The 24827-nt window shown below is 39.8% G+C and overlaps 1 protein-coding gene across 8 annotated transcripts in view; it reads right to left on the bottom strand.

Moving 5' to 3' along the window:
• Positions 1-24827, bottom strand: part of RERE (arginine-glutamic acid dipeptide repeats) — a 449440-nt gene that overhangs the window by 366853 nt on the left and 57760 nt on the right. Inside the window, exon 1 of one of the 8 annotated variants that reach the window (XM_044996652.1) lies at positions 7891-7932. The exons of 5 other annotated variants lie outside the window; for them this stretch is intronic. The gene's annotated coding sequence lies outside the window, so the exon portion shown is untranslated. Of the gene's footprint in view, positions 1-2019; positions 2524-2929; positions 2992-7890; positions 7933-24827 lie in introns of those variants that run through there. 2 more of the 8 variants (XM_044996651.1, XM_044996650.1) reach the window with 2 other exon arrangements.

The raw sequence follows: 24827 nt of genomic DNA on the forward strand, positions 1-24827 counted from the left end.
TACACTGCAGAAGGAAGTCAATGCATTCTGACATAACAGCTGTAGATAGTTACATTAATTAAAATAAAAAACTAGTCCACATAATATACAAGCTATTTGCTGAACTTCAGTGAAAGTTGAAAGAACAGTATCTTTAAAGATGGATAATTTAGGAACAAGTTGACTAGTTATACTAAAGCCAACAGCATAAAGAAGATATGCAAGTATTTGAGAAACAGTCACAGCTATTTAAAGTAAAACAAAAAAACACTATCTACTATAAAAAACACACAAAGGAAGTGGGATAGATTACGTCAGCCCTTGCCTCAATTCATAAATCCTAACCACAAGACAAGAGAAATTCTAAACTGCCTTTCACTGGAAACTGCTTAAAGTGAATACATGCAGTTTAAGTCTTAAAATATGCTATTGAACAGCACTCGCTGATGCATCACTTTCAACAGCCACAGGGGGAAAAAAATGGTGTAATCCTAGTCAATTCTATCATGCAGCCAGATCAAATAACATTTCAAAAACTGGCTGCCAAGCACCCAGCCTGCCAGAGTACAATAAGCACTTGAGTGTGCTGGACTCAAAACCACCTTTCACTGCTCCCAGAGATCTTTATAACATAGTTTAAACACTACTAAATTACAGGGTTGGGAAAAAACAAAAAAGCTTTTAAATGTTGCTCCCACACAATTCTTCAACTTGCTGTAAAGCATCTAAAATGTCTGCCTTGTGCTATTTTACTAGGCAATATAGCTATTCAAACATGTGCCTTTAAGAACAAAAATCTGACAAAAATGCAGATTGCGCTGCAAGTCTGGAACTAATTGCCCACAGATCAATGGCTTTACATTGAAATAACGCGCCCTGTCTGTAGGGTTTTAAATCCTATTTACTTTAATTTTGAGTTCCCAGAAGGAATCCTTTGCTAGAATGTAGAATATTTAAATTTAGACTCCACGGATTAAGGGTTGTGTTTCTGTTCTCAACTTTTACTTATTTTACAAGTCTTTTAAAAAAAATCTGACTAATTTTAAATGAAAAAATTAGCCTCCTTGTCAACTGCCATTTTCATTCACATACAATTAAAAAAGAACCCCATATGGCTGAAAGGAAGCCATCCAGTCACACAATACCCCATGCAGTGTAATGCCACATGTACTCAAGAAAAGCTTAAAAACGGATTGTAAAACAAAGTAGAGCTGGTTTCTTTCTCAAGAAACAGAAAGTGGTCAAGCAGGTCTCCCTGTCACTTCATTTAAGAACAGGATTTCAGCAAACATTATAAAAGAACCTTACACCAACCACTGTACCAATTAAAATTTAAAGGGCATTCCAAGACACTCCTGCATCTTAGCAAGTGGAATGGAAGTGGATTTTCAACCAAGCAAGGAAACTTCATTCTTCACCCTCACTTGCATAAAATAGTTTAGAATCAACATGTTTGCTCTGTTTAGCTAACTTTGTTAGATTAAACACATACAAAGCAAAACATTCACCTGAGAAAGGGGAACCTGTGGCCTTAAAGCACTCTGAGCTTGCATTCTGGGCCAGTAAAAGCTACCACATCACATACCACGTTGATCCAACTTTCCTTGAAAATCTGGAATGTCCAAGAGGGCAAAAATAAATGAATAAAGTCAAGAGTTTCTCTATCCAGGTGTTTTCTGTTGTACAGCCAGAGTGGTTTATTATCATCATTATTCTATGTTAAGACTAGTAGGGTGACCATCTCAATATTCTCCTCAGCATATAACTTCATTTTGTGTAGTGCCTTTCATGGACCGTTAACTATAGTTCCAGAGTCAAGCAGTAAATAATCCAGCGGGTAAACCCACTCTCTGGACTCACACCCATAACATGACCTGCAGCAGGTCTGACTTCCTTCAACCGTAGCCCACTTACAGGAGTCCAATGCTGCAGCCCTAGCAACCAAGGACTTCAGCCAGGACAGGGTGCAAGGTTCCTGTCCATCTCAGCAGCCACACACGACAGCCCACTCCCCCCGCCTGCTTTGCGCTGCACACTCACCCAGCCAGCCTTGGGCTTTTAAGCTTTGCAGTTCCTGGAGGAGCCGGACAAACACAACTTGTCTGCAATCCGAGCAGCGGCTACAGACTGACCCCTGCGGACTTTGTGTTTCTTCTGCGGAGCCTGCAGGACGGGGGCTGCTGCGGTGTCCAACAACAGGCAGGGGCATGCAAGGCCCATGGGGGAGAAGAGGGAGGGAAGGCAGGCAGGTAGGAAAGGGGGAAGATAGGGAGGGAAAGGAGGAAGGCGGGGGGGGGGAGGAGGAGAAATGCACTTGGTGAACAAAAGGAGGCCCCCTCTTTACTGCAGAGTGGCTGGGCCAGGCGGAGGAGAGAGCAGCATTGCCCGAGTGGGTGCACAGCCCGAAACCCCCTGGCTTGCTGCGGTTGGCTCCCCTCAGCACATGCACACTGTGCTGCTGCTCCCCCTCTCGCAGGCTCCGAGTCCTCAGCTGTTCGGCTGCAGACACTTCCACATGCCTCTGTGACCCAGTCTCTTTTCTTTTGCCCAGACACCAGGAGGAGGGAAAAAAAAAGAGAGAGAAGCACAGCCTCCAAAAGACAACAGGCGGTGGAGAGGAAAACCCGGAGCGGAGTCCGGCAGCAGCAGCAGCTCTGGCCAGGCACAGGCACACGGGGAGCAGGCTCAGGCTGCCTCTGCTGCTTATCCCTCCAGTGCAAATTACACCACGAAACAGGCTCAACACACACACATTCCAGTCTCAGGCAGTGTTTGATGCTTGATGCTTAACACTTCAATACACAGACTCAGCTCTCTGCTCTGTCTTTGGTGGTGGTGCCTGCCTCTCCCTTACATATATATATACACACACACACACACCCCTCAGTTCTCCAGGCTACTTGTGCTGCTCTCCATACATCTTTGGCCATATACCCGCGCAAGCACGCACCTCCACTCTCCTTCTGGCTGATGCTGTTGCCTATCCTTTCCCTCCTCCCCACTCAGCCCAGCCGGAACCGAGCTGTGTGATTGATGGCAGCTCTTTAATAGCGTGGTCAGCTAGAAAATGCATCTGCAAGCAAGATATTAAAGAGGCAAAGCATCCCTGGGAGTGATCAGCGGCTCACATCCTAGAGCTGCAGCCAGGAATATTAATGAAACAAACCTCCTTACATCTACAAATGCAGATCAAAACACAGGGGGTGGGAAAAAATGCAGATTAAAAAAATAGAGGGGTGGAGGGAAGCACACACAGAGCATTTGTTCCAAGGATGGATAAGAGAGAGACGCCTCTCTGGTGTCACATTAGAGACATTTCTATACAAGGATTTTGTTGTAGTTTATTCAACCAGTAAGCCATTTTGTTAAAATCCTCTCCAACCCCCACTCCCCTTTTTCATAAGAGACTAAAGCTACATCTGCTAAGCAAGGCACCTTTTAAATTTGATTTTATTGAAATTAATCTAATAATGAAGAAATAAATACACACTCCTACCATGCGGCTTTAAACAACGTGATACTTAGCTGCCAGCTTCAAGTATCACCCCCTACTCCCGCTTAATGCGATAATAATAAAATCTCGCAGCTGCCTGAAACGACCAACTTCATTTTGGAGCACAGCCCTTTAGATCTCTAGTTCAGAATAAAATGTACGACTACCAAAAAGAAGTTGTTTATGCAGTCCATGAATGGTGGCAATACACAATATCTTTTCTGTCAAACAAATAAAAGACTTAGCTATATAGTAATCATGTTTTATCTTTAACTAAATGACTGATGCATACACCTCAGTACTGCTTTACAACCCCCACACACCAAAAAAAAAAAAAAAAAAGATGTCAAACCAAAGTTCATGATTCCTTTTTTCTATATCAAGCCCCCATGAATGTCAAGTATTGTCCCCGGCCTTGTTTTACCCCCAGATATTGGACATTGTGTTCTGATTTGTATTTTTTCCATAGGCATTTATATGGTGTTCATCACTGTAGGGTCCAAGTCTTTCTCAAGATAAAAATGTACAACCTTATAATTTTAAATTCTGTCCTTGCTGGAAATGGCTTCCAAAACCACCAACACAGCTAATGTACAAATAGCTGATGAAGTATAACACCCTTGCCACCCTGAAAGGCTGCTGTGATCAATACAAATTGAAGGTGGTGTGTAGTGCAAGGCTGGCTCTGTTGCAAGATCCATTGTACATTAGCGTCTCAACAGGAGCCCATCCTAGGGGGAAATGTGCTGCTTGAAAATAAACTTCATAACCAAGTGGCTTTGTGACAGCTCCACACCCATCAGAGCTGAAATCAATCCACAAGTACAAAGCAACCACAGTGCATTTATTCTCAGTTCAATTTTCTGATCAAGTATGGCCTGATACATAGCAAACCATGGAAAGTAGCTTATTTCTCCAGTGCCCACTTAAGAAAATGTTTGCTTTCAAATGACATCCAAAAGAGTTTTCTTGCAGTAAGCTAAAGCTAAGTTCCATTTACATGAAATATGTCCCATTTAGCTGGATTTTCAAAGGCATCTATGTGATTTAGGTGCAGGAATCCTGATCACTTAGGCACCTTGGAAAATCCTTTAAGGCATTTTGGATTCAGTTTTCATGAAAGATGCCAAACAAAACAGAAATAACATGGTCCAGTGAGAAGAGCAAGATAGGACAATTGGGTTGTATTCCTGACTCAGCCACTGACTTACTGTGGGATCTTGGGCCAAGTCTTAACTTCACCGTGCCTCAGTTACCCCATCTATAAAATGGGTCTAGTAATTTCCATTTATACATCAGAGACCTTTGGGTGACAGGAGTTAACTATGTTCTAAGTATTAACAAGTTTCACAGACTAACTGACCAATGCTCATAACATCCCTGTGAGCGAGGGAAGCATTATCTCCATTTTACAGACGGACAAATAAAACTGCTTGCGAAGGATCATGTACAGTGATCAGAGCACTCACCTTCAGGGCAATTCTGTTTCATTTGTGAAAAACTGATCTGAGAATTAAACTTATAACAACCCAAACACTATTTTGTAGTAGGTGCTGTCTTTCTTCTTCATATTCCCCCAAACCCACTCTCTACAAGAGGCCAAAAGCTTTTATTCAATCTAGTTCTCTCAGTTGGCGGGGGCACAATATATTAAACCAGTCAAGAGATTGCTTTTCAAACTACACAGTGTAAAAATTCAAGGTAGGAGATCTGCAAATGGGAAACAGGGATTTTAAAAGAATATACACAAGAACAGCTCGCTGTAATTTTTTTTTTTTTTTTTTTATAAAGCATCACACTCCTACATTAGACAAAATCATTAGAAAATATCCTGTGGGCATTAATCCTGCACTAGCCTGGAGGAGAGGAACTAGATGACCAAATAGATCTTTTCAGTCTGTAGTATCTATGATTCACGCAATAGATTATTTCTCATTTGCTGTCCTTGGTCCAAGTTTGCATAATTTCCCAGTGTTGTGCAAAAAGACGACAACTCCAATCCATGCAAAATCCAGCCCGGATTTCACAGGAGTCTCCATTTATCAAAACAACCCTGTCATGTTGAGTACCATTAACAGATAATGAAAGGAGACAACGGATGCAGTTACAAGCAAAGCAACTCCGCATTCTACAGGCCTAAGCATGCAGCCAAGTGAGCCGACATCTGACTTTATTATAAGCATTATAATTAAATAGAATACCTAGTTTAAGTAACATTACGGTTGTGACACAAGCCAACAAAAGCTAGGAAATTCAAAGATAAGGCTTTGACACCCTGTCATTAACTCCTGCTATTGTATAAGTGTTGTCTTCTGTGTGTCTCTCACACTGCTTGAGATAACTGGAAAGTCAGCCTTACCTTCCAATTTCCCAACTTTTGCTTGTTTCCGTGGACACTAACATTGTATACTGCACCTATGTGCTTCAGCTTGTGAAAGATCAAGCACTTAACAGGGCAGAGTGACATAAAGTGTATTTTTAAAGGACTATAAAGGTGCTGCTTTCTAGACACACTTCATAGGACACAAATAATTCATAACCTCTTGTGAGAGCTTTACAAAATTTGAAAAACATGAAATACAGATATACCCCAAGGCCACAAGATCTATAGTACAACTGCTTTCAAAATTCCTTATGATAGATTTAGCCATCATCGGGTATGCATAAATATTTCACCCACCTACCAGGCAAACTGCTCCAAAGAAGCTGTTTAAAACCTACCTGATAAATATATGCTTTGGCAGGCAAACTAATCGTGAAAATACTTGATTTGATCATATAGATCACATAAGAAAATTTTAATAATGCGTTTTTAAACATAAAAAACTAAAAGGTTTGCCATATAATATTTAAAAGCACTCTACACCTACACAGTCCAGTTTTTGCTTTTAAAAACGGGTTTCACACACTGTCTGGTTAGTGTAAACTGTACCAAGCAAAGTGTATTAAGCCCATTTTCAAGAATAACTTGATCTTGACTGTCTTCTGAAAGAAGGTTTAACGTTCTTTTGCCTGGCTAATATAGGCAACAAGCATAACATAGTACGTCCATGTTAAGCTGAACCTATTTTTGAAAATTGATTTAATTAATGCAGCTTTTTCAGGACTTTATCTACACCAGGCTCTCTTGCCAGGGTTTCTCCGTTGTTCACACCACTGCTGGTACTGCACCAGCATTGTTGCAGGTCATTCCCCCCCCCCACCGCCGCCCTTTTTTTGGAGGGGGGGGGGAGAGGTGGTGTAAAATTCTCACCCATACTAATACTTGGTACATTCCCAATGGTAAGAACAACAATTGGAGATCTATGGTTAAAAATAAGCCCAATATACAGCTAGTCTAAGGCAGAAATATTACAAGACAAAAAACTACTCGTTACAGCAGTTAACTGCAGACTTTAATGTTTGAAATGGCTTGGCTACTAGTGCCAACAGATCCAAACCACAGAAAGTGCACTAGAGACCTCACTACATCAGCATGCGTTTTGCAGTGGGTGTTGAAAAGTCTGGCACTATTTACTGTAGGAAGCAAACTCTTTTCAATCCTGTTTTTGTGAGCCAGAAGTGACCTACGTTCTTCATCATTTGTCAGTAATGGATCTTAGTATAAAGAAGGCTGAGGGTAGATGGTTTCACAGGCCTTGTTAAGAGCTAGGTATTGCTGTCTATATACTGAGCAATTTTAGAGAACTTGAAATGCCAGGAAGTTATCAAGAATCTTGTCTAAACTAGTAATGCTGCCAGTGGAGCTGTGCCAGGGGTGGTAAAGAGGACAAGGGGAGTGGGGGGGGGCAGCACGATCTACTAGTGTAGACTGAGCCACAGCATGCTGCATACATATATGCTATGATCTTGTTTACACCTATGGGGAACCTAGTTTCAACAGTATCATCAGCCTAACACAGTTTCAGCCGTGGTCTTGTCCTAGGCCATAGCACAATTTGGGAGCTGCTAAAACATGATCAGAGTCCCATCTCTGGTGCAAGATGGAAGGATGTTTTGGCTAGATCTCTAATAGGACTGCTTGTACGGCAGAGGCGGTTTCTAAACCGGCACACTAAAATATCTTTTTGTATTTATTTATTTAATTTAGTGCACAGCAGCCAATTTTTAGAGAAACCATTTTTCTACCTCCCTAGAATTCCCAGATGGCACCTGTGTTCACTATGGATTATGAGCCTCCACAATTTCATTTTTTAAAAAGCATTCTTAATTATGTGGGGAAAAGACCACCTGTTAAACCACTCACTATCTTGCATTCCTACAGTTTAAAAATAACTGAATTTTTTAAATTTCAGCTTTTGAATACAGAAAAAATACCTCTCGCTTTGTACTTATACCTTTGCACACCCAGTACAAAAACCCTGAAAGTAACCATTAACTTTGGCACCACTTTGATACTCTGAGAAAGAAGGCCTTACCAGACAGGTAGAAATCCCAGAACCGCAAGTGAATCCTAACCTCATTTTCAGCCAATTAGACCTCTCTGTTCCTAAACATTCCAAGCACTCATCTTGCCATAACTGTCACCTGCTGTTTGAATATGGAACGTATGGAGTGTTTGAAAATCGTGACAGTGTGGAGTGTTCAGAATGTGATTTCACATCATCTCCTAACTCAGAGAAAGGGAAGACTGAGAGGAAAATGCAACTTGAAACATTTTGCAATATCAATAGTGATCATGTATCAGTATTTACCTGTGAGCTAACAGGCAAAGTGCTATTACCTTTGGCTTAAGGACCTGTGAGAAGTATTGAAACAATTACTAATGTACAGACTGTGTAGAAAGAACTGTGAGGGTGGTCTGGTACATGAATTCCATCTGAGTATCTCAGAAATCTCCTTATAAAAATAAGTGATTATTTTACTTACTCCTATTATTGCCATTGGAAGGACAAGAGGACAAAGTTCTTTCACCAGAGAGCTTATGGATACTGACAAGGTATCTTACACACTACAGGCTGAACCTCCTAGTCCGGCACCCTCAGGACCAGTGCCAAACCAGAGAATTTGCCAAACCACGGGAGGTCAATGCAGAGAGCCAGCGGGTCTCCACAGGCACAGGAAATAGAGGTGCGGGGGGTGCTACAGCACCCCCAGACTTTGTGCCCAGCGTGGCCCCCTCCCTGGGGGCCCTGCTGCCGCCCGGGGGCCTGGCCACTGGCCCCTTGCCCAGGGGCTCCGAAACCAGCTCCAGATCCCAGCCACCGGCCCCTCACCCGGGGTCCCAGCTGCCGGACCCAGGTTCCCTCCCTCCCGGAGCTTGAACGCTGCAAATCAGCTGTTCGTGGCACTTCGGAAGTGATGGGAGGGAGGGAGGAGTTGGTAAGCGCAGGGCCGCCAGCACGCAAGAGGTGGCGGGGAGGGGGTAGAGGGGGGAGCTTGGCGCTGGTGGATGCTCCACACCCACTTATTTTTCCCCGTGGGTGCTCCAGCCCCAGAGCACCCATGGAGTCAGCACCTATGCTAGACCACGGATGTTGCCGGACCAGGGAGTGCCGGATTAGAGAGGTTCAATCTGTACCAAGTTTTAAAACTTAATTCGGCGCAAAAGACCTTTCTGTTAAGGTACATAAGAATTAATTAAACAAGGAATTTCCATAATTGTTGTTCAGCCTTTATCAAATACTAATTTTTGGTTATTGGGATAACAGTCTGTCCATCTTGTCCACCTTTTGAGGTCCTTCCCCGGACACTCTCACGCCTACAGTTAAAAGCACTCACCCACAATTCTAAGCAGTTGTCTGAATTCAAAATACACTATGCCCTTAAAGTATGGTAACTAATCCAGTTTCAAAGTTATGGAAGTGTTGACCAGAACACTATAATTTAAGATTGTAATCTTCTACTTTCTGAGATTTATAGCTATACTATAAGAGTCTGTGGACTTAAACTTCACAGACATGCTCTCAGCTGCAACTGCCTTTTTTAAAAAACCCAAATCTGAAAGAAAAATAGCCCAAGTAAGCAGCTATTTACCCAAAGAAAAATAGCTAACTAGCATGCTGAGTAACCAGCTTTCAGGTACACACATCCATGAACAAAAAACACGGTTACAGTATATAGTATACCAAGAGACTCCAGGAAGTACACATCAATATAACAAAGCTACCACATGAGTTATCTTCAAGTCTCATGCCTCATCTAAACTAAGATTTAAAATGGTGTGAAGCTAGAACATGGCTACACTATGCTTTTCAGTTAAAGCCTAGGTTCCCTGTTATGCTTTAACTCAACAAAGTTTCACCCACCATCGTGACATGTCCACGGAGCAGATTCAAATGTGTCAGTTGCAGCATGTTAGCCAACATATTGTAACATACCTTTTCTTCTAGTCTAGACAGGTCGTAGAACCAGTTTCACAAACCAAATACATTGAAGTATTTCAATAGTTCTACCCACACAGCAGTTCAGAGAATTGGGGATAAAGTTATTCCCCCATTATCTGAGCTTTTTCCTATGAAATATGACTAGCAGCTGTCTTAAATGTACCTTAGAGAGATGTGCAAGGGTACTAAGAACCCTGTCTTTCTCTAATAAACCATTTTAATTTTTAAAAAAGGGGGCGGGGGAGGCACCTGAATCATCTACAATACATCCTAGATTATTATTTCTTCCACAAAGTTCTCTACATGGTCAAGAGTCAAGCCATGACCCTCCAAAGTGCAGTGCTCTCTCCATGGTAATATTCTGAGGTATGCAGCTCTGCCAGCGATCTAAAGCTTGAAACAAACCCTTCAAGGTGCCTTAAGAAGTCCTACTAAGAGGAAGCACACTTTAAAATACATTTTCCACTTACAGTGCAAAATTCACTGGAGATCAGATTGGATATATGTTCCAAGACAATTGCACTTTGAAAGGACAAAACAGTTAGGAAGAGAGATCTCTCACTCAGTGAAGAATTGTGGCTAAAATGACAAAGAGGGTCATATGGATGAATGAGCTGAGGAACTCAGGGACTTGGCAGGATGTTTAAGATGAGGTCCCTTATGTACTTAGGTATCTGCTAAATGTAATAAATTTAGTTGGGGGAATCTGACCAAGTTACTAGAAAGCAAGTGGTGAGAAAAGACAACTTGAAACCCCAGCTGGAGCTTCCACAGCAAGAAATCAAAACAAACTAGGCTAGATAGATAGATATTTCAGCAAATAAGATCATGTTTGCAAATCAAAGAAATTAACTTACATAGTATTTCTCCCTCTGGTTTGTTTCCCCTGCTACTTAGCTGCAAATATAGAAGTTAAACAATCTTTTTCTGAAAACGCCTGCCCTGGGAAACTCCAAAGCAAGAAATGGCACACTGTAAACGCAAAACATGAAAACAAAAACTAAAAGCTTCTGAGTCTGTGGTACAGATAAAGACGGACACACCAACCTGTTGAGTAACTTTCTGCTTTAAACTACAGCTTCTCTTGAACAAAAGTACTTTATTTTAGAAGATGCCATTTTAAAAACAAGAAGAAAAAGACAGCTGGACAGACAGTTTTCAAGACAAAATGAAAGAAGTGTAAAGGAATGTTTTACCTAAATAACGTATATTGGCTTTTAATCAAAGGATGAGCAATGTCAGCACTAACTTAGCTTTAGTTGATTTTTTTTTTTTTAAGTAAAAAGGAAACATTTGGAAGTATGAAATTCTGATTAAAATAGAAGCAGAAAGAGAAGGAGTGAAGTTAATGCATTTCTTTCAACTATTTTATCAATGCAATTTTAAACAAACAATGAAAGCTACCCTGATCTCTCCTCAAGATTTTAAATATAAAGGAACTTTGCAAATGGAAAATATGATACCTCTATCAACAGCCTGCGGTATGTTTAAACTATTATAATGTAAAGCATGCTCATTCTCACAAGCTAAAGGAAATGACTGCCAAATGCTTCCTTTACAATCTCTCCAGAATAGGGCAGATCCTTTACTGGGAGATTTTCCTGACATACCAAACGTAGCAAATACTAAACAAACAGATATGCACAAAAACTTGCTGGGTTTATTAAAGGCACTGGAAAGATCAGAAATGTGACTAGAGCACTCAACATTTTTAGTGCATCAATCACTTTTACATTCAAAGATTTCAGAAAATTCAATAGACTTTTTAAAAATGACAATAGCCACAGGATGTGACCATAGCTATATTAATCTTTCCCTCAGGAGGGTCAGATAAGCTTTAAAAACAGGAAGTCTGTACTATAATGCGGAAAATATTTTAACAGTCTGGAACTGCATGACTATAGTTCAGTTGTGGATTCATATGCAAAGGGGACTGGCCAGTAAAGAAGGTGCAGCACACACATGGAAGTCATGATCTTCAGAAATAAGGCCAAAGGGGGGGGGAAAAAAAAACCCCTGAATTTCATTCTAGAAAGAGGATACCTAGGGATGGAACTAATCTAGTTTTTATTTTTAACAGGGGTCTGAGGGAGAGGAGAGGCAGCAGAAGCTGGGTGTTCCTCTTCCACCACCACCACCACCCATTTATAATAGCTAACTAAAAACCATAGCAACAGACGGCCAGCCCCAACTTCATAGCAACAATTACTATTTGTCAAGAATTGATACTTCCCAATTTGTAGATGCTTCCACTGATTAATGGATGTCTTTTGAGACACTATAATAATATTAATCATTGCAACCAAATCTTAGACATGCATCGTCTTACCTCCAGGCTAATACTATGTTGACAATTCTAAAAATTCAGATTAAGAACCAGACCTTTTATCCTACGGCTTCCTTTCTAGTTTAAAAAGCACTGTAAAAAAAGAGTAATTTAAAACTACATTGCTCTGCGAGCAACATGGACCTTGGGTCACACAATTATCCAATCAAGTTTGTTGAAGTCAAACCTATTTTTATTTATTTATTTCAAACACACCAGGATGCATTCTTAAAAGCAAATACGGCATACACAAAATTAGAGTCTCTTCCACATAGCTAGGGCTTAAGCCATACACGAGTCTTAAAACTAAATATAGGAAAAATATTTTATTTCCTTCATAGATACATGAATAATCAGGCCTATTATACGATATTGGAGCAGTCATCAATTTAATCACCAAACACACACACACACACACACACCTTCAAAATTACATGCACAATAAATTATTGATAATTTACATGGACATCTAGAGGTACCAATTAATAAACTGTGGTTGGTACTAGAGACACTCAAATATTAAGGGGTTTGATTTGTTTGTATTGCTTAATGTAAAGATATGCTGCCATAAGAAGGTTAACTTTGTTTCTGTCACAGAACAGAATGCATCTATATGTATTTATGTTTTCAGTAGATTTTTATACAGTAGGTAGCTATAAGAGTTAAAAACAAAATAAGACCTAGCCATATTCCTTTAGAGTATTCTGTGAGTCAGAAATAGCATGACCGTCTCTGAAATTTCAAAGTAAAATCACACTGGTCTGGACTAACTTGGTTTCACTCCATCTCTTGAGTAATGCAGTTGACGCATACTGGGTAAATAAATCTAATGTTTTTAGGAAGGATGTGCAATTTTTCCCTTCACGGTATGTCAAAATGAGAATTTGGCACCAAAGGGGTCCCTGATTCTCAGTTTAGTTGTCTGTAGTTGGAAGGGAAGGGAAACACTACAACCATCAACCGTAGGAAGAAACATTGCACATCAGCTATTTAGTATGTGTTTAATCCCCATCAGGTCTGGACAAGTTATTTCCAACACAGCACCGTACTCAAAATGAATTAATGGTTGAAGAAATGCTCCTCTCCAACTTTTAACTTGCATACACGTTCTTAAAATTCACAACCTCACTAGGAAAATCCTGTGGATCATACAAATATCTATCTTTTAAACAAACCCAGCATTTTATTTATTTAAAAAAAAAATCGCACACAATGCCTGTTTTTTAAGTATGTTCTAAAGACATCTTCCCTGATGAAAGCAACTGATTACAGATTATGATACAGTAAAGCACAAACTAATTCACGCATGACTGAAAGGGACATTATCAAAGAAGAAACATCCACTTAAGAAAACATGTAAGTGTTCTGCGTGGAATTATGAGAAAAGCAAGACACATTCATGGACAAAGGGAACAGATAGTGTGTGAAAACTGTCAATCCCTGTTAAAGCAGGTTCCTGGCATAGAAATAAATAAATCACATAGCATTCCAGAACTGCTAGAATGGCAGAAATGAACGAGGCAATCTTAACCAACGGCTTACCAATAACCAGCATCTATATTTATCAGTTAGCTCTTCCCAAATATGGTCAAGTAGTAATACGCCACCTACTGCCAGACTCTTAAACACCACCTTAAAATTACAATAGAACAGTGACTCTCAACTTTCCAGATTACTGTACTCCTTTCAGGAGTCTGATTTGTCTTGGGTACCCCAAGTTTCACCCTCACTTAAAAACTGCTTGCTTACAAAAATCAGATAAATATAAAAAAAGTGTCACAGCACACGATCACTGAAAAATTGCTTACTTTCTCATGTTTACTATAGCATTATAAAATAAATCAATTGGAATATAAATATTATACATTTCAGTGTATAGTATATAAAGCAGTATAGATAAGTCATTGTGTGTCTTTAGTTTGTACTGACTTCACTAGTGCTTTTTATATAGCTTGTTGTAAAACTAGGCAAATACCTAGATGAGTTGCTGTACTCCCTGGAAGACCTCTGCGTACCCCGAGGGGTACATGTACTCCTAGTTGAGAACCGCTGCTGAAACAGTGCAAATTCAGGAGAGACATAGAAACCAGAAGTTATACAGAACCCCAAATTAGTGGTTTGATGTGAAGTTTTTAACTCTAGAATTCTGACAAAAATCCCACCTGAATGAAAGTTCAAAGCCAGTAAAAAAAAACACCACAACCCACATGTAAGCAAGAACACAAGAAGATTCTCTTCCTACTGATTACAGCAGTTGAACGTTTTCATTCTGTCCTCAAACACACACATTACTCAGAATGTGGACCTATGAGGAATAAAGCCAGAGCACATGTATCTGCCTGTGTGAGAGAAAGAATGCTTTCTAGCAATTGTAAGTCAAACTTCAAGGTATTAATTAGGTTGTGTAAAAGTTGCATTTTTCAGTAACATCTAAACACAATGCCTAGCCCTTGATTAGGGTATCGACATACAAAGCGCTGAATTTTAATGCTGGTGTTTTGTCAATAAAAAGTATTCCTGTACACTTCACAAGTTCATTAATAATCCATTAAGAAGACCTAAATTAAAGCTTGGCAAGCAGCTTCATCATGAAACAAAATCTGCTTCTTCTGGTTTGTAAGAACTGAATGTGCCAAGTGTGACATATTAAGATATGAAAACACATTTTAAAGGTTACGCTTTGAAACTATTTCAACATCTCTAATAAAGGTATCATTAAGTTGTTGCAGAACAAACACTAGGGTACTTATTTCATTTCATTTTTAACCTGCAGTCTGTCAAGTTTCAGAAGGGTAATTTTAGACAGACCACAGAGTGTTACTACAGTAAACTCTGAAAGGATATAAACATATATATGCATGCAATCATACAGACAGTGAGAATGACTCCCATTTTTTTCCAGCATAAAAAGAAGAAAAAGTGCCACCATTTCAAATCATTCACGTAAGAAGTGCCATTGTGCTTCTTGCACTGTGTTTAGTTTCCCTGGGAATGCTGACATGTGTACTGCAAGGAGTGATTGAAGAGTCAATTAAGTGTGTGTGTGTGGGGCGGGGGGGATGCTTAAAGCAAAATTTTAAACTAAAAATAATCCATTTACAGGCAAAGGCAACACTTGAAAGCTAGCTAAACTATAATCAAAGTCTGAATTTCCAGTTTTGATAGTAAACACAGTTGTTAAGAGTGGTTAAGACATGAGACTGTAAGTGTGCAATTTCAAGAAAGGAACATCTGTTTTACTAACCATACCCTTCTAGTCTCCCTCTCACTCATGCTGAAGTTATGGTATGTGCACTCTGGACACTAGTCCTCTACCCTGATTTACAAGATTACCAACCCGAAAAATGGGAGACTCTCCCAGCCCCTAAATGAAAAAGGGGCGGCATGCTCAGGGGAGGAGGCAGAGCAGAAGTGAGCTGGGGCGGGGAGTTCCCCTGAGTGCCGCTTCCCCCCCCCCTTACTTGTTGCAGGCGGCCCTCCCCGCGCCCTCCTGTCCCAGCTCCCTCCGCCTAAAGGACCCGAAATGCCGCCCTCCAAATAGCGCCCTAGGCGACTGCCTAGGTGGCCTAATAGGTTGCACCAGCCCTGCAGCTAATCACAAACTAGAAATGACACCCTGCTTCTGCTGCTCCTATTCCCTCCAACCTCAGTTGAACACATCTACTGCATTTTCTCATTTGCACAATGCAAAACAGCAATGGCAGAGCTGCAGCAATCACAGAAAACAAGAGAACTGTTTTAAATTTTAATGAAAAGGTTAAATTATGCATGTTACAAGCCAGTGATCTTGGTCCTCACCAGGGCACAAATCAGGTTGGGATGGAATTACTCAATCCCTGTGTTAACACAACAAAACTGTTCTTTTCAAAGGCAAATATTTCCTTAATCAACAAATATGATTCACCCTCAGTTTAGAAGAGGAGCAGGTGCTGTCTGACATTCTTTACTTTTGCTGGTAACTTCACCCCAAACCCCAATTTCCAGATTGGGATAAAGCAGAACCCTACAAGTCTAAAGGAGCAGCAAACCATTAACCTACTCATGACACCAACAGCCCCAGTTCCATGAGATACCAGGCGCACTCAGCTCTTACTAACATGAATAGGTGCTGAGAACGATCAGCACCTTGGCAGCATCAGGGCCCCAAAACAGAAGGTAGGGAAAACAAGAATCCTATGATAATACGAAATCACTTTGTACTTTCCCCATTACGGAAAGTACAATAGAGGCCCAGAACTGCTAAATCGTGTCTAAGTATGCTGGCTCTCAAGGACCATTGTGATCAATCATTAATTGAATAATTTTATTCCCATTGTATAGTTTCAAGGTATCAGTTAAAGAGCCATGGGGCCTAAGGTCTGTTGGAAGTAAAGCTAATATTACATTCTAATCCCAGCTGATGTACTTAGCAAAGCTCAGGATGTAAAAGGATCCAAGTCTCAGTTCATAAGATTTGCACATAAAAAGGCAAATTATTACTTTTTCCTGCCAAGCTTGAGTTTGAATCAGTTGTACACTGAATGACTGTCACTTTACAGCTGCGATACCATCTCCTCCTTCACAGTTTACTCAGAAGCTTCAGAAATGCTCATGAAAACCACATCTTACATTTCACCTGGTGGTCCCATGAAGTCACATCCTTTAAGTTAACAAAAACTGAAGGGGTGGGAGGGTTAGGGGGCAGATTTTATAGACTTGTTTACCTGACTCATCACTAAGTGTTGCAGCCTGCACAAAGAGGGTTAATTTTGCATTGATATATTCATGAAGAGGAAATTGTGTGAGTGCAATAAAACCAGTCCTTTTTTCAAAAGATGAACTAGGAATAACCAACATCACCGGCAACTTCCTGGTTTGTTTTCTTTATTGCATATTAATATAGCAGAACCCCTGTCATGCACAGGCACCAACCAATATAAGAAACCCCTAGATCATTATAAGTATAATGAAAACAGCAAGACTGGCAAATACGGCAGACTTTAGCGAGTTCTGTGAACTTTAAGTATCTTCCATCCAGATCCCTGGCTTACAGAAATCCAGCACTTGAACTCGGCCCATTCCCTAACTGCTCTGCAACTGTTTAGTCACCACTGAACTCTCCACTTGGGGGTCACACTCTTCTAATAGCTAATTTAAATTTGGAAGAGAAAGGCAGCTGCAGCCTTAAGTTTGCCATTTTACAATTGCTGCAACCTACCCTCAACTCTGTGGAGCTTGAGGTCAGAAAGGACCTCCTGAATGTTGCAGCTCCTTATGTTTTGCTCAGTTACCCTCTCTTGAGTCATACCTTGTGTTTGGATAAACCATATCTTCTAGAAAGGCATCCAGCCTTGATATGGAGACAGCAAGAGATGGAGAATCCACCACTTCCCTCAGTAGTTTGTTCCAATGGTTAAATCACCATGTTAAAAATGTGTATCCTATTTCCAATTTGAATTTGTCTGACTTGAACATCCAGCCATTTGTTCTTTGTTATGCCTTTCTCCACTAGGCTGAAGAGCCCTTTAGTACTCAATCATGCTCAGTTTCTATAAGGATTTTTCGTTCTTATTTCAGAGAAGGTAGGCACTTCCACGCCCCTCATCAGTTTAGTCTAGCTTTCAGGTAAATTACGCATATGAGAAACTTCTCCACCTTCCCTATTTAGCCTAAAACATTCCATCTCTCTACATCAGCGGTTCTCAAACCGGTTTAATGGGGTTGCCAGGGTTGGCTTAGATTTGCTGGGGCCCAGGGCCAAAGCACAAGGCTCGTTGACTGGGGCCAAAGTCCAAGGGTTTCAGCCCTGGGTGGTGGGGCCCAGGTTACAGGCCCCCTGCCCGAGGCTGAGGCCCTTGGGCTTCGGCTTTGACACCCCCCCCCACCACCCATTCAGGGTGGTGGGGCTCGGGCTCTGGCCCACTCTCCCAGGGCAGTGAGACTAGGGCAGGCTCAGGCTTTGATCCCCCTCCCCTCCCCAGGGCCATGTAGTAATTTTTGCTGTCCCCTGCTCTAGATCCACACAGAATATGGGAACTGGCATACTGGGTTAGACTAATGGTCTATCTAGTCCAGTACCTGTCTTTGGCAGTGGCCAGTACCAGATGCAAGAAATCACCATGGTAGACAATTATGGAATAACTGTCCATACAAGTATCCTCTCAAACTCCATAAATTAGGGATTGTCCTACACCCTTAAGTAGGTGGCATATGTATTTGTATTTACTCATGTGCACGCACGCACCCACCACCTACTTAATGGCACAGATCAATCACTAGTTATACATGTACCTTATAGGATTCTACTGAACTCTTAGCCTTAATTATATATAGTGGCAGAGAGTTCTACAGGTTAGCTGTGTTTTAGGTTGAGCAGGATTTTATCAATTTTTAATGTGTTGCCTTTCAGTTTAATTGACTATCTCCTTGCTCTGGCATTATGTGGACAGGCTCTTCCATTTATATTCTTTATACTATTACACCTCTACCCCGATACAACGCTGACTTCAGGAGCCAGAAAATCTTACCGCGTTATAGGTGAACTCGCGTTATATCGAACTTCCTTTGATCCGCCGGAGTGCGCAGCCCCCCTCCCACCCCTGGAGCACTGCTTTACCACGTTATATCAGGTGGCGTTATATTGGGGTAGAGGTGTATTTAATATACCTGATAATGTGAGAACATAATCAAATAAGGGGGGGGAAGTGAGAGAAATCTACTATGACCTTACTTTGCAATCTGTGTGATGAGATGCTCCTATCAAAAAATACAGTAACAAAACTATTTCTATAGCTCAATACAGAAGCCATCAACAAATTTTCACATCATCCTTATCTTTCTGGTCATCCTCCCTCCAGAAATATTTTTTAGTCTTTGGTACATTTTACCCCTTATTCCAATGGACGGAGTTATTTCCAAGTCCTAAAAAGGCTCCTTTAAGTAAGTAATTCACCATGTTTGCAGTGTCTTCCACTGGTAGCAACCGCAGCTGAAGTCAAAGCAAGTACTCGTGTTTCCAGATAACAATTCTGCCATTTTAGACCTACTTAATGCATGCTTCCATTCTATAACCCAATACAGAAACTCAAATACAGCCCCAGAATAATAAATGGGGATACTGTGTAAGCTAATTTTTCTATCTAGCTTATTCTTTGACAGATCTGAAGTTCTGCGAGTTAGTCAGCAAAACCGCATCACAGTTCATGTCAAGACCCCATAATAAATGCCATTTGCCACGAGTGTGAAATTGCAGAGTTTTGAAACAAGCCTAATTTAAAAAAAAACAAAAAAAAACCAGATAATGGGAAATAAGCCAGGCAAGCTAGCCCAGCAACTAACTTCTTCCTTGTTATCAGTACAGAAAATTGTGTTAAAAAGGAAAAAGTGCTGTATAGTTAGAGCACCTAGGAGATGATAAAAAGCATTACAAATGAATCCCTTCCACCACCCAAACGAACAGTCATCTATATAACAAATGTATTTTAGTGCTTCGTGTCTGCTCTCGCAACTCACTAGAACAAAAATAAGGGTGCCCCCTCCCTGCTTAACAAGAGATAAACTCGTCTCTCACTTTTGGAGACCCAGGCTCAAATCCTATTTGGTGACCAGCGGCAAATCAGTGTGGTGATCTGTTTTTATCACTGATGAATAATCATCCACATCTCAAAATTGTCTCCATCTGTTATGATGGCAGTTTCCCTTCAGAGAAGCCCCAGACTGGAGAAAAAGATGATGCTGGTAAAGATCATATTTTTAAAAAACAGATTTCCTTACCTTTAAAAACAATCTTATATTGCTAAGACAAAAGAAATTGTTTTTTAATATCTATGAATTTTACAAAAAATTATTTTTCTCAATTTTGTCAATGAAAACAAATTGGTCAGTTTCTAGTACATTTCACTTTCAAGTTCTCATGCATTAACCCAAAGCCGCAATGTTTCAGTTGTAAACACTTCAGAGGAATTTTTAGTGTTTCCATCAACATTTTATTTTTAATTTCATGGAAATATTTCTATCGATCAGTTTCATATTTTGAGATAGGTTTTTTTAGGAGCACCAAAACTTAAATTTTAGGCCTAATTTGATCAGGGATCATTCTCGGGCGGAGTTATACAGGGCCATACACATCATTTTAACATGCTATTCAGCTCATGTTACCTGGTCTCTCTGTATGACTGCCAATAATCTGTACACCATCCATCCATCTATCTTTATATTTTTAAAGAATGAGACTCCAAACTGACAAATGGGATAAAAAGGGGGGTTAGCAGCCCCGTTTCAATCAGCCCTCAGGTTAGAGCATGGCGTGAACAAAGTGCCTTTCACAGCCTCAAAGGGCACCCACTACAAAGAAAACAGTAACTAGTTTGCATGTTTGTCATTTGATCTAAAGCCATAAGAAATATTTTTCTAGAGGAGTTTGGAGGTAGCCAGTGAAATCTGTCACTATTTAATCTCGGAATGGAACATTTACTTTTATGAATCTGCCTTTAGTATATTTTGAAATAGCCTTTAAGGTGGTTCACTGTTGATTAAACCATTTTCATGCCTTAATGAGTTTGATTCCTATTAGTTCAGACTACACTGTGCACATTGATTTTTGCCAGTCAGGATCAAAAGTAGTAACAGCTTTTCAAATTAAGCAACTGCTCACATTAAGTAGAAAAATATGTCCATGGTGAGAATGTGCAAGTGTCAAAAGTGCTCTTCAATGCCAACAAAAGCTAACAAACATGCTTGCTATAATTTTAACCTTAAACTTGAGGAGGAAGGTAATCTCCATGCATATTACACAGTTTAACTCATTAGTACTACTGATAAAAAGTTGTCTTGCATCTGAAGAAGTGGGTATTCACCCACGAAAGCTCATGCTGCAAAACGTCTGTTAGTCTATAAGGTGCCACAGGACTCTTTGCTGCTTCTACAGAACCAGACTAACACGGCTACCCCTCTGATACTTGATAAAAAGTTGTTATGCTGAGAAAGGTTCAGAATTATCCAGTCCATTTTCCAGCTCTGAATTACCAACATTACATCGTACAAATCACGTTGGGACTCTGCCTACCAAATAGAAACCACAAGCTGAAATAGTCTTGCTACTTTTGTCCTCTTAAATGAAGCCTTTATACCAAAGAAATCTATACAGTTCCTGCATTATAGCCTTTCACCATGTTGCACTGTAAATCAAGGATTTTATTCCATAGCCTGCAGCAATTTCCCACATTTAATATCTGACAAGGGAGACAAGTTTTAATCTTCCATCAGGTTGAAACAATTACTATCCCCCAAACCTCTCTTAAGTCAGTATTAAAAATTACTTGTTTTATATTATCTGCTATATATTAAGGGGAACATTTATTTTCCTTTTTTGTAGTGGAAGCTGTTGAAGTATGAAATTTGTTAAAGCATTTACACACCACTAGAGGGGGCCCAGCAGCAGATCTAAAATCTGAATGTGGCACAAGATACCAAAATAGCTATGCACTTCAAAATCAGGATTTTTTTTTTTAAAGACAAAAATACTGCTACCACGTTGCAAAGATGAATGGAGATGGAAGTTATATTTGCAGAAGCACATATGCAACTCCAACCCTGACTACAGAAATTCTAGCTATGTTACCTTCAACTGAGATTTTGAACTAATGTGACAATATGAATGTAACTATGTTTTGTTATCTTTAAAATCACGAAAGAAAACAATTTCTGTATTAGAAGTACTTGAATTAGATATTTACAAGATCTGATCCAAAATCAGATATGGAAACTTGTAATGCTACATTGTAAATTAACATTAGTTTGGACTCAAGTATCAGAGGGGTAGCCGTGTTAGTCTGGATCTGTAAAAAGCAACAGAGTCCTGTGGCACCTTACAGACTAACCGATGTATTGGAGCATAAGCTTTCGTGGGTGAATACCCACTCCGTCAGACGCATGGAGATTTCTCTTGATACAGAATGTTATTAAAGAGACACTATATTTAATATTTGGAATATTGCATCTAATTGTGAAAGCACAAGACTAAGAAGCAAGATGACTTGGTTCTAATTCCCCATGTGCCACCTACAATTCCCATATTCTGCCTTGGTCACTTACAAGTTCTCCGTGCCTCAGCTTATCCATCTATGACATGGAGATAATAAGGCCTACCTCACAGAGCAGTTAATTTTTGTAAGGCACTTTGAATTCACTATTGTAGGGCAGGGTATCGTTACTCACAAAGTACATTTATTAAAAAGGGTGTGGGAAAGGGAGAAGAGCTCAGTTTTACTTAATGTGACTCATTTAATATATATATTTATTTATTTATTTAAAACCTTCACTTAAATTAGATAAAAGAACCCCCACAAACAGGTGGCAAACGTCACAATGGACTTTGTATGCCAACCACTTGCAATGGTAATGGATGAATGCTTTTACCCAGTAGCTGTTCCTGAGCTATCAGAAACATGGATACTATGCCTCTTATGCCTCAGATTTCTGTCTAATTTTTTTCAGATTAAGACAAGCACTCCCATCTGTCTTAGACTCAAGAATAAGATTAATTTTACCTTAAAAACAGTGATCTAGAACTTAACTGTAGAGCGAGACCGTCCACTGTCCTTTTTAAAGAGGCAAGAAACTGAAACTGAAGTAGAAACAGGAAATATTTCTGATGAGAACTTAAAAACTTAAGGCCTCAATAAAAGTTTGATTTTTCCAAATTCGATGGCAAGGATTTGAATTAAAACTCAAATCAAGCCTCAAGGTATTAAATTCCTTCCTCTGGTTCCCTGAAATATGAAAAACTCTTTAGAATTTGTGCAGAAGTATGGAAAACTGAACAAATGCTATTTTGAGTGGCTCCCATCAGCTGGTCTGGATCAGACACAAGTGTTTCTAGTCTCTGGAGCTTCTACTAATTTCAAGTTTAAGAACCAAAAAAAAAGGCCCATTTGCTATTTGCAACTCTGGAGACCTAGTTAAATCTCTCTAGTTTATATGGCTTAATTTTTTCTTTTTTATTATCTTTTGGGGGGGGGGAAGGGGAGAATTTTTATGAAACTAACAGATGCCTTACTCAAGCATCAGGAAAATGGTACTTTAAAAAAATGTACAATGTACACACCAATAACTTCATTTTTTATTATCCGTCCTGGCTAGCTCCCTTCGCCCAATCAAAAGAAAATTGATTGTAACCGCATCCTACTAGTGTTCCAAAGCCAGAAACTATTTTGTGTGTAACCTGTTACTCCAGCTTGGATCCAGCTGCCTTCAATGACAAACTCATTCGATATTATAAGCAATTTTGATTGCTGCCTCTCCAAATAGGAACTAATCCTGACAAGGACAGCTATTTTATACTTACTTGTTAATTGTTCCAGGACCCCAAAAAAAAAAATCTATATGAAGTACTAGTATATAATATGAACAGAAACAAAAACTCACATATGAAACAAGTTACTGGGACCATTACAAAGAGGAAAAAGCTCTGATCTGCCAGTGTGACTTTGTACATTATTTAGAAGTTCTCTCTCTTCTCTTTTAATATCTTAATGCAAGATGTAGCATTTTATGTCTTATGCAGTGAGGGGGAGGGGGAGAACACCCGGGAATGAGGACCATCCATTTGTTCATGTTCTATAAATGCCTGAAAAGCTATTTCAATATCCAAAATGATTTAAGTCAGCGTGAAAACTCTAGGTAATACATTTGAGAGCAGCACTGTTTTTGAAGTCTTGTGGAGAATCCCCCAGAGCTAAATAATTAAGATGCATCTTCCAGAATAATTCTGCAAGCCAAACCAGTAGTGTTCTTTCAATATTCATTTTTCCACCAAACTGAGGTGCCATGTAATGAGAAAGTAATGCAGAGCAACTTTCACTGCTTTTCAAGAGTAAGCTTTATGTTTGTAATAGTGTAGCGTAAGGAGAATCCTACAATTTGATTTATAGCGCCCTCTAGAGTTTCCTTCCCTTATTCCCAGATTGAAATGATTAAAGCAAGAAACATCAGGCTCTTACAATTATGCAAGAATTCACACCACCTTTGTTTGACATTGTCTGCAGGTTTTTAAAAATTGAGAGCATTTTATATGAAAGTCCGTAGCAGGCCAATTAACAGTGCTTACAGCCACAGGTATTTTCCAGACTTCAGAAACAACCCAAAACTGAAACATCACCAAAAATAAAATATAATAAAAAAATAACACCCCACAAACTTCAACAGGGGAGAAAAAACGGAAATCAGCACATGTGGAAAGGTGCTTTTCACTGCCTGAAGCAGATTTGAGCTGCGTCAAACAATTGTTAGCACCTTTGAGCAGGTTTTTAGCAGATCCCTGGGCATTAATCACAATCCATGTATGTGATTAAATAAGTACATTGTCGGAGGTACCTTAATTTAAGACTGTAATTCTATCTGTTTTCTAGTAATGATAAACCCCTTGAGTTTTGCTTTTGCGGTTTTATGTTACCAGAATTCCTTGCTAAAATTATATGGTTATGTAGAGCTGGGGTTACTTTTTTAAAAAGATTTACACTTTTAATTTCAGTAGTGTTCCTACAAAAAGCATTCTAGGCACATATACGTTTTGCAGTAAAACAATTTACGACACAAAATCTGACACGTCAGCCAAACAACTCCCCACCGAGCCTATATTAAGACTTTTTCCCACCATTGTCAAAGCCAGAATTAAACAGCAAGGAGAGGTTTGAAACAGAGCCTGAATTGTTTGACATTTAGGATT

This window comes from Mauremys mutica, chromosome 21 (assembly GCF_020497125.1).
Source record: "Mauremys mutica isolate MM-2020 ecotype Southern chromosome 21, ASM2049712v1, whole genome shotgun sequence".
NCBI classification, from domain to species: domain Eukaryota; kingdom Metazoa; phylum Chordata; order Testudines; family Geoemydidae; genus Mauremys; species Mauremys mutica.